Here is a 10,069-nt window from a genome sequence, read left to right as displayed (position 1 = left end):
TGCACTTGACTCTGTNGTAGGAGGACGAGCACTAACACCAGAGCAGGGGACATTAGCAGAGAAAAGAACAGGCAGATGATCAGAAATACAGGCACTGTTACAAATCTCATTTATACTAACAGGCTAACATATTAAATAACACACGTGATGTTATTTTCTGCATAATATTTTTTTGTGTGTTCTTAATTTTGCACTTGACTCTGTTTTTTTCTGTATGGACACATTATGTAGTTGTAATTGTGTTAAAGTGCTGACTGTTTGTGGGTTAGACTTTTTTTTGTCTTTCGTCTTTCATGTGTTTTTGCACTTATTTTCACTTGTTATGTTTTCACCGTATGACACATGCACACACAAAAAAGTTGTTTCACATCGATGTAACTAATCCTTGTCAAAAACATGATTATCAGGATGTGCTGTGCTTTATGTGCAAGGTGTTTCTAATGATCTAATGTAGATTTAATAATTATTCTCTGACTGTTTTTGTTAATTTATTTTTGTTTTGTTTATTAAACAGATGTGTTAATGTCACGAGTGGTTTCACTTCTGTTCACTTCATGTTTGTGTTGCCCCTGATTCTTATTTATGACAGTGAGGTGTTTGTCCAGTGATGTCTATCTCTGGATAGTTAGAGGACCCTTTAACTGTTTGGAAACCAAGACGTCATGTTCTAAAAACATAACTGAAAATATATGAGAGTGTTCAGAAAGATTTAATCTTCCTCTTCTCACTGCACCAACGTGCCATAAAGGACTTTGAATCAATAACCCTTAATGGAGAATTTAAAAAAATTAGCCACACAATTATTCTCTGATATTTGACACAAATATATGGAATCAAGTGTCTGAGGTATGGTTGCAAAGTTCTAGAGGGAAAAATTAAAGAAGCAGCAGCCCCAAAGCATCTCTGACAGCAAGGTGTCAGCAACAATCAGCTGATTAGAGAGACAGAACGACCCTGAAGGGTCTAAATGAAGACAGCTGGACGTGAACAAACTGCCTCAAAGCCTTACATGCAAACTTTAATAAAGTCATTTAACACTGTGACACATCATGCTCATGTGATAATGTAATGTCAGCAGAGACGGAGCAAAGCTGGGAGAATCTTCTTTGATGACTACGCGGCCTGTTGTGTCAGGATGCAGATGCGTACAGTGAAATTGCATTAAGGTTTGTTCCACCTGTAATCCCTGTTGTTATCTCTGAAGTGCTGTGACATTGTGTAACACTGACTGTCCCTCACTACAACTCTACCAGTGTCACCAACACCAACGCTACAGTCACTGTCACCGCTACGACCGTGCTGCTTCGTCTCCATGGCAACATCCAACGTCCTCAGATAGAGGTGTTTATCATGATTCCTGAGGTCACACTGTCGTCTGCTGATGGTGAGAAACACTTGAGAGGATACTGACTGATAGACTGATAAATACTTTATGGTTCTGATGTTTGAGTTTCTTTTTCCAGGTGTTGATGAGGAATCTGGGTCTGATAACAGTGATCTCAGTAAGTGAACCTTTATGTGGTCAAGACACTACAAGAAAGAGTCAAAGACACTCCCCTACTTGTTATGATTTATACATAGATAGTTCTTCACTAAATGATTTCTGCACTCTGTTTATTTGAGCATTTATTTTCCTCCCAACTTGTCCCTATAAATGTATATTTGTACATGAAGTCATTATTGTGAACTCACAGTCAGCATGTTTATTCCTCTGTTGTTCAGAGGAATTCACTTATAGAAATATGTGTAATGTAATAATTTTTTTCTGTCTCAAGGGCCCACATACCTGTAGGCAAGGACAACAAGCAGATCAGACAAGAGACAACTCCTGAGAGAAATGAGACCAGTGACAACCCAAAGCCGTCATCTTCAACAGCAAGACAACTTCTTTTCAAACCAGGTCAACAGTTAAGTGACACAGAATAACCTTCAAGACTGCAGTGCCAGTACTAAGACAGTCAAACCTGAACATAAACTGAAAAAAAGTGTTTTCCAAAGAACGTTTTATAGTTCTTATACCACTCCATCTTTATATGATCTTTTAATAGCATTTGATAATCATTTTGAAGGGTTTAATACTGTTTGTATATTGTTTGTTTGTTCAAGAAATTGAAGCAAATGAAGATTTTGATGCAAAAAGGTCACTAAAATTCTTTGACAATGAAGTAAGCTAAAACTCAGTACAGCTTGCCCCTGGAAAGACCTCTGTGATAGTCAGGAGATTAGCTCAGGAGGTGAGAGCAGGTCCTCCTCCACTCATTAGAAGATGGGCGGCTCGATCTTGAGATGTCTGCTGCAGTTTAACAGGAAATCACGTGACCACATCGACGCAGTGTAGCTCATATGTCTATGATGTAGCCTACTGACATTGAGGAAGTGTGGCGTCAGGAAATCCCCAGCCAAACTTTATCCAAATTTAAATTTATCATAGCTACTAAACAGCATAACAAATGGGTATGTTACTCTGACCGCTGGTTCTTAAATAGCAGCCTTTAGTTAGAATTTGATGTCAAGGCTTAATTTTTCTTTTTTTTTTTTTTCCTAGGGATCAGTTGCTACTTACAATGACAACGAACTATGACAACTTCCCCTTTGAAGTTTGGTGGAAGATTTGTCGCGCAGAAAAGAAAGATGGCACCCTGTGCAGTCATACTTTTCCTTTGTGTGTCGGCAGTCTTTCACAAAGGTGAGGAAAAAGATGAAACAGTCGTTTTATATCAGACTGGTTTTTATTTTTCTGAATCTGAAAGCACAGCTGTGTGACTCTGGTATGTTTCTTGCAGTTGTGACATTATGCTTTGTTTTAGGGGGTTCATTTGAAAATACTTTTGCATTGGTTAGTATTTATATTCATATTTATCATCACATTTTGCAAAGAGACAAACTACATACCAAACACACTGTGACCTGTCCTCCCTGCAGGTCTAGCAGCTGTGATAGAGACTCAGCAGACTGTGATGGCAGCAGTGGGAGAAGAGGCTCTTTTAAACTGTCAGCTGATGCAACCTAAAGATGTTGTTCTCGTCACATGGGAGAAAGTTTTACCTGAGGGGGAGAAGAATCTTGCTTCGTTCAGTAAACACTTTGGTGAGAAAGTGAATCCTGACTTTAGAGATAAAGTGGAGTTTAAATATGCTGGACTGCAGAACAGCTCCATAGTTATCAGGAGGGTGACGGAGGAAGATGAAGGATGCTATCACTGTGTGTTTTACACCTACCCTGACGGAGCTCTCACTGGTTCAACATGCCTCCAAGTCTATGGTAAGAACCTTACAGTGTTATTAAAGACATCTCCATCATCCTTAAAGTCTGTCCTGTAAAAAACTGATTCATGAGGTCAAACTGTTGTCTGCTGGATTTCACACTCCTGTAGCACCTGCCTGATGGCAGAAGTGTGCAGAGACTGTGGTTGGGGTGTGTGTACTGTTCTTGATGATGTTGTGGGCTCTCCTGATGACCCTGCTGTTATAAATGTCCTGAGTGGGTGAGAAGGCTGCTCCTGAAATGAGTTGTGCAGTTTTTATCACATGCTGGTGAACCTTCCTGTCCTAAGCAGTGCAGTGTCCACACCAGACTGTGATTGAGCTGGTGAGGACACTCTCAACTGTACATCTGTAAAAGTTGCTGAGGATATTGGTTGGCATGCCAAATGTAAGAGCCAACTGTGTCATTCCACTCAGCAGACATTCATTGTATTTACTGTGTATGTACACTGGGTGGCACTGTATTGATATTTTGTGCCTTAGTCTATAAAAGTAGGAACAACATGGTTGTGGTGATCGGTTGAAGCGAAGTGGATAAAATAATAAAATGGCAGAGGCGATCTGAGAAGATTTAATTATAACATACGCACTTTCCTTTCTTTTTAAACAACAGTCAAAACACCAGTAGTAATGAACTTAAGTATTACAAGAGCAGACAGCATAGTTGTATTCCAAATTTGAAATTGAGTAAGTTATAGGCTGCTCCATTTACAGTTCAGTCACTTCAGAAAATGGAAGTAGTGTCCAAAGCGCGTGAAAAATATGCTGCACAGCTCAATCTTTTCATGACACAGTCATATCAGGTGTGCAACAACGATTGTTAAATAAAAGGCAACCAAAACAACAGAAAACAAGTTAGGCTACATAAGGAGGCCCATGCATAGCACAGGTGGCTGCAAAGACTTCAGCATATAAATGGGCTTACAACACCATCTGCAGAGCTGAATATGTTAACAATTTGATTAGCAAGAATAATAGTAAGAAAAGATTTTTTTGTTTTGTTTGTTTTTTAGAGAGAGAAAACAAAAATCGCTTCAGATGATGAAATTAGTGTCCATGCTGAACAAAAAATTTGCTACACAGCTCAGTCCTTTCATAACACAATCATGTCGAGTGTGCAACAAAGATAGTTAAATAAACAAAAATTGTCCGAAGCAAACAGAGAGCACGCCACATAAGGAGGCCCACACATAATGTAACAAAATGACTCCCGTGTAGCAAAAGTCTAGGTCGGGTCATGATAACCAAAGATCGTTCAGTCCAAATACAGCAACAGATGCTCAGCTCGGGCTGTATCGCCAAGTAAACAGTACTGTAATTAAATCTCAGTCCAGGCTACGCTAATGGAAAGCCGTTAGCTCAAGGCTATGCTGGTAATAACAGTACTTGAAGAGAAATCTCAATTGAGCTGTGCTAACAGTAACTATTATGTTACTTTATAGAATAATCTCGGTTGAGCCATGTCAACCGAGGTGGCCGGCTAACAGTTATAGTTTCCGTGTCTCAAGTTGTGCTGCGTCTGTCGGCGATGTATTTCTTGGCTTCTTGAACCGATGAGAGCCAAACTGTATGCCCATTCTCCGTGGTGATTTTCAGCCTAGCCGGGTATAGTAGAGAGGGCTTGAGGCCAAGATCGTACAGCTGTGCCATAACTTCCCGGTACTCGGAGCGAAGCCCCAACACATCAGCAGGATAGTCCTCATAGAATGCAATCGGCTTGCCCTCATAGCGAAGCTGCCCTCTCCTCCGTCTAGCCTCGTATATTAGGCTACCTTTTCCAGTAGAGTGAATTCTGTGGAGTATCACACACTATACTGTCCTCCCTGCAGGTCTAGCAGCTGTGATAAAGACTCAGCAGACTGTGATGGCAGCAGTGGGAGAAGAGGCTCTTTTAAACTGTCAGCTGATGCAACCTAAAGATGTTCTTCAAGTCACATGGCAGAAAATTTTACCTGAGGTGGTGAAGAATCTTTCCTCCTACCACAAATACTTTGGTGAGAAAGTGAATCCTGACTTTAGAGATAAGTGGAGTTTAAATATGCTGGACTGCAGAACAGCTCCATAGTTATCAGGAGGGTGACGGAGGAAGATGAAGGATGCTATCACTGTGTGTTTAACACCTACCCTGACGGAGCTCTCACTGGTTCAACCTGCCTCCAACTCTATGGTAAGGACCTTACAGTGTTATTAAAGACATCTCCATCATCCTTAAAGTCTGTCCTGTAAAAAGTTGATGTGATATCATGTTACCATGATTCCTGATGTCACACTGTCGTCTGCTGATGGTGAGAAACACTTCACATTGACATTGGTTATGATAACAGTGATCTCAGTAAGTGAACCTTTATGTGTTCTCATGTCAGTCTCACCATTTGATCTGTAGTTGCTTTATGAATGTTGAGTGTTACTAATTTTCCTCTCTTCTCACAGATGTCACTTTGATCACTGGGGTGGTCGTGGTCGTGGTCTCGATGTCCTGTGTTTATGTTGCTGCTGCAGTCATCAATCTCCTGCTTATAATGAAACATCAGAACAGGTTATTTCAAACTTTAATCACCTGTCTTGTTGTAACACCAGTGTCTCACAGTTAATATAATAATGATTGACTGAGATCTTTTCAAACAAAACCCACAAATAAATGTTTGTTCAGCACTGACTTTTCTTAAATCCTTCAGGCTGTCACACAGAGACTCTGAGGAGAACAAGACACCACAAAGAACAACCACAGACACTGAAGAGTGAGACACTTTCCTACTGTTGTTATGACTTACACCTATTTATTACTCTAAATACATTTTGATGTTCTGCACTCTGTGTATTTTAGAATTATTTTTTTATGTACCAACTTGTCCAAATACATGAATATTTGTACATTAAGTCATTACTGTGAACTCACAGTCAGCACAGCATGTTTATTCCTCTGCTGTTCAGAGGAATTCACTTATAGAAATATGTGTAATGTAATAATTTGAGTCTTTTTCTGTCTCAAGGGCTCACTCACTGGTAGGCAAGAAGGACAACAAGCAGATAGGACAAGAGACAACTCCTAAGAGAAATGAGACAAGTGACAACCCAAAGCCGTCATCTTCAACAGCAAGACAACTTTTTTTAGAACCAGGTTAACAATTAAGTGACGCAGAATAACCTTTAAGACTGCAGTGCCAGTACTAAGACAGTCAAACCTGAACATAAACTGAAAATAATTTTTCCAAATAACATTTTATAGTTCTTACACCACTCCATCTATATATGACCTTTTTAATAGCACTTGATAATCATTTTGAAGGGTTTAATATTGTTTGTATATTGTTTGTTTGTTCAAGAAATGTGAAACAAATGAAGGTTTTTAAAAAGGTCACAGTGGCTCCAAGGACTACAGACCCGTGGCATTGACCTCTCACATCATGAAGACCCTGGAGAGACTCGTCTTGGAGCAGCTCCGGCCCATGGTCAAGCCACTTTTGGACCCCCTCCAGTTCGCCTATCAGCCCCGACTTGGAGTTGAGGACGCCATCATCTACCTGCTCAACCGTGTCTACGCCCATTTGGATAAGCCGGCGAGCACTGTGAGGGTCATGTTTTTTGACTTCTCTAGTGCGTTCAACACCATCCGTCCAGCTCTACTGGGTGACAAGCTGACAGCAATGCAGGTGGATGCCCCCCTGGTGTCCTGGATTGTAGACTACTTGACTGGCAGACCACAGTATGTGCGCTTGCAACGCTGTGTGTCAGACAGAGTGGTCAGCAATACCGGGGCCCCGCAGGGGACTGTCCTCTCTCCCTTCCTCTTCACCCTCTACACCACGGACTTCAGCTATTGCACTGAGACCTGCCATCTTCAGAAGTTTTCTGATGACTCTGCTATAGTTGGATGTATCAGCAAGGGTGATGAGGATGAGTACAGGGCTGTTGTGGATAACTTTGTCACATGGTGTGAGCAGAACCATCTGCAGCTCAACGTGGCAAAGACAAAGGAACTGGCTGTGGATCTGAGGAGGACCAAGACACCGGTGACCCCTGTTTCCATCCAGGGGGTCAGTGTGGACATTGTAGAGGACTATAAGTACCTGGGGGTACACATTGACAATAAACTGGACTGGGTTAAGAACACTAACGCTCTCTACAGGAAGGGCCAGAGCCGTCTCTATTTTCTGAGGCGACTGAGGTCCTTCAACATCTGCCGGACTATGCTCAGGATTTTCTATGAGTCTGTGGTGGCCAGTGCTATCCTCTATGCTGTTGTGTGCTGGGGCAGCAGGCTGAGGGTGGCGGACGCCAACAGACTCAACAAACTGATCCGCAAGGCCAGTGACGTTGTGGGAATGGAGTGTGACTCTCTGATGGTGGTGTCAGAGAGGAGGATGCTGTCTAAGCTACGAACTATCTTGGACAATGTCTCACACCCACTCCACCATGTGCTGGTCAGGCACAAGAGTACTTTCAGTGGGAGACTCATACCACCAAGATGTACCACTGAGCGCCACAGGAAATCATTCCTGCCTGTGGCCATCAAACTGTACAACTCCTCCCTCTGAGTGGCCCTGAGACTTTTTCACACACTGCAATAATTTAATTTAACTTGTGCAATAACCCCATTCACCCTGACTGTATATATTCTGTTTGTGTAAATAATCTTGTTCAGTTTACAATATATATATGTATATATATATATATTTATTTACGTTTATGTTTGTTAATAATTCCTGTTTATTTAACTATATATTTGTAAATACTATTGTTTAAATTTCTTATATTTTCACGTATCTTTCCTCTCTTGCAAGGAGCACCTGTAACATAAATAATTTCCCCTCAGGGATCAATAAAGTATTTCTGATTCTGATTCTGATTCTAAATTCTTTGACAGTGAGGTAAGCTAAAACTCAGTACAGCATGTCTCTGGAAAGACCTCTGTGATCTCTGTGTGATAGTCAGGAGAACATCATGTAGCTCAGGAGGTGAGAGCAGGTTCGATCCCCGGCTCCTCAAGTCTGAAGTATCTTGGCAAGTCACAGGGCTGACACATAGAGACAGACAACCATTCACACTCACATTCACACCTACAGTTAGAGTCACCAATTAACCTGCATGTCTTTGGACTGTGGGAGGAAGCTGGAGTACCTGAAGAAAACTCACGCTGACACTGGGAGAACATGCAAACTCTGCACAGAGGGGGTGGGGTGGGGGTGAGTCTTTTATTCATTATTAATGAATGACACATCATATGGTTGTAACTGTGGTGTCGTGTGACTATTATAATTGTTTCACATCCATGTGATAACTCATCTGTCAAACACTGTATTATTAACCTGTGCTGTGCATTATGTTTATGGTGTTTCACCACAGTTTCTCATCATCTCATGTTTTAGTTATGTTTTGAACAACTTGTTATCTGACTCTTTACCTAAATGTATTTATTATGGCTCGGTTAATAAAACTAAAGTGTTTTAATGTTATGAGTGGTTTCACTTCCGTATGTTTTTCATTGTCCTGGATAATATCTAGAGGAAGTAAGTTTTGTTTTATTGTTGGAGGGGACATATGGAGCAGGGTTTGGGATCCTCCAGCAGGAAATTTGGGGCATTTCACACTTAATTTCCTGCATTCTGGTGGATCTTTATGCACCGATCTATGGTGGAAATTTTTTTATTTTTGTCAAAAAAAAAATGTTCTCATTCGGCGGAGCAAATGCACATATTGAGGGGACGTGCACGCTGCATCCTCCCTAAAATCTGCACCTATGACTCACATATAGGTAAGTAACCAGTTGAACAACAGAATCAGACCAAATTCATTGAATTATTTCATTTATACATATAAATATATATGACAGTGAAGTCTTGTTTGTCCAGTGATGATTGTCTTTGGATAGTTATGAGGTCTTTAAATAAACCTCCTGGGACACAGAAACAAGGGTGAAAAACCAAGACGTCCATCTTGTCTTCAAAACATATCTGAAAATAAATGAGAGCAAACAGAAACTATTTATCTTTTATCTCTTTTTACTGCACCAGCCTGAACTCTGAATCAATCACGCTAAATGGAGAATTAAAATAATTTAACACAATAATCCTCTGACATGATGTTTGACAGAAATGTTGATTTGAATCAAAAATAAATATGGTCTGTTTTCATATTGTGTAAATATCTATTCATCCACAGCCTCACCCTTAAATACTTCTCTCTGTTGATACGTTTCCTTTAAAGCATTACTTCTCTCCATAAATCCCCAGATGATATAATCAATGTGTTGCTGGCAGGCTCTCAAGAAAAACTCTACCCTCTCTCTCTCCTCCCTCTCTCTGCAACCTATCAGTTTCATTATCATTGAGGCACTGAGGCCGCCCTTTAAAAGCACGTCAGAGGCTTCAACTGAAAGTGTCTGTACAGCTGTAGAAGAAGATGCTGTGGATCCTGGTACTCACCAGTCTGCTGTTTAAAGGTAAGTGACACTCACAGGTGAGGGCGAGCCATTCAATAGTCACCGTTGTAGGGGTTTTTTTATATTACAGAATAGACTCCAGCCTTGTAGTCAGATTATCATGTTGTCATTTGACATTCAGAGCACGGTTTGGGGTCCTCCAGCAGGAAGTTTTGGGCATCAAACACTTAATTTTCTGCATTCTGATTTTTTTGCACCAATTTATGGTGAAACTGCATTTCTCTTTTTTGTCAAAACAAAAGTCTTTAATGTTTTCATTGGGCGGAGCAAATGCACATGGAGGGGACGTGCACACTGCATCCTTCCTAAAATCCACTATCCCTCACAAGTAACCAGTTGAACAACAGAATCAGACCAAATTAATTTG

General features: G+C 40.8%; 1 long non-coding RNA gene across 1 annotated transcript in view; it reads right to left on the bottom strand.

Annotated features, from left to right (window-relative positions):
* LOC126401647 (uncharacterized) overlaps positions 1–5,431 on the bottom strand; it is a 19,755-nt gene extending 14,324 nt beyond the window's left edge. The window contains exon 1 of the long non-coding RNA XR_007571111.1: positions 5,384–5,431. This is a non-coding gene — a long non-coding RNA (uncharacterized LOC126401647). The remainder of the gene's footprint in view (positions 1–5,383) is intronic.
* Positions 5,432–10,069: the final 4,638 nt, after the last annotated feature.

This window comes from Epinephelus moara, chromosome 15 (assembly GCF_006386435.1).
Source record: "Epinephelus moara isolate mb chromosome 15, YSFRI_EMoa_1.0, whole genome shotgun sequence".
Taxonomy (NCBI): domain Eukaryota; kingdom Metazoa; phylum Chordata; class Actinopteri; order Perciformes; family Serranidae; genus Epinephelus; species Epinephelus moara.
This window is presented reverse-complemented; position numbering and strand designations above follow the sequence as displayed.